We start from the raw sequence: 907 nt of genomic DNA, 5'->3' as shown, positions 1-907 counted from the left end.
TTAGAGTTGTCCCCAGTTGGAAATGGTGATCTTCTTGCTGGTCTTGCCATTCCTGGACCCAAAACGCTCCATGACTTTCACAATGTTCATGCCTTCTTTCACCTTCCCAAAGACCACATGCTTTTGGTTGAGTCATTCAGTCTTAGCGGTAGAGATTAAAAAAACTGGGCATCATTTGTGTTTGGTCCAGCATTTGTCATGGACAAGATGCCAGGACCTGTATGCTTCACGATGTTCTCATCCTCAAATTTCTCTCTGTAGACGGACCTGCGTCCAGTGCCATTATGGCGTGTGAAGTCACCACCCTGGCACATGAATCCTGGAATAATTCTGTGAAAGGAGGAACCCTTATTCCCAAGTCCTTTCCCTCTAGTGCTCAAAGCACTAAAGTTTTCTGCCGTCTTTGGAACTTTGTTTGCAAACAGCTCGAAGGAGACGCAACCCAAGGGCTCGCCCATCTGCCATGATGTCAAAGTACACGGTGGGGTTTACCATGGCTGCAGCAAGTGGCGAAAAGCGATAGCGGCGCCTGTCTCAGATGAGTCTTTATGCTCCTAGAAAGCCTAGTTAAGATCCACAACATATGGGCAGGCAAGATGCCTGAGAAGGTAAAAGTACTTGCAACTTAAGTTCCACCCGTGCAATCCACACTACGGAAGGAGAGCACTGAGTCTTACAGGCACTGCTAGTGTGCTGGCCGGCAGCCACCAGGATCCGCTGTCTAGCAGATGGCTTTAGGGAGCCTAGCTAGGAAACTAACAATAGAAGAAAGCTGTGTTCTTTGAGAACTCAGGGCAAGGAACTGTCTTTGAGGCTTCTTCGGGGGTCAAGAAAAGATCACCATGTGAGTGGGCTTGATATCTCAGCACTAAGAAGATAGCACAAAAGAGTATCTCCCAGCCATCTA

The 907-nt window shown here is 48.0% G+C and overlaps 1 pseudogene; it reads right to left on the bottom strand.

The window, feature by feature from the left end:
- Positions 1-507, bottom strand: LOC114626181 (annotated as a pseudogene).
- Positions 508-907: the final 400 nt, after the last annotated feature.

Source organism: Grammomys surdaster, unplaced genomic scaffold (assembly GCF_004785775.1).
Source record: "Grammomys surdaster isolate TR1022 unplaced genomic scaffold, NIH_TR_1.0 229, whole genome shotgun sequence".
NCBI lineage: Eukaryota > Metazoa > Chordata > Mammalia > Rodentia > Muridae > Grammomys > Grammomys surdaster.
Note: the sequence above shows the minus strand (reverse complement) of the source record. Positions and strands in the feature narration are given on the sequence as shown.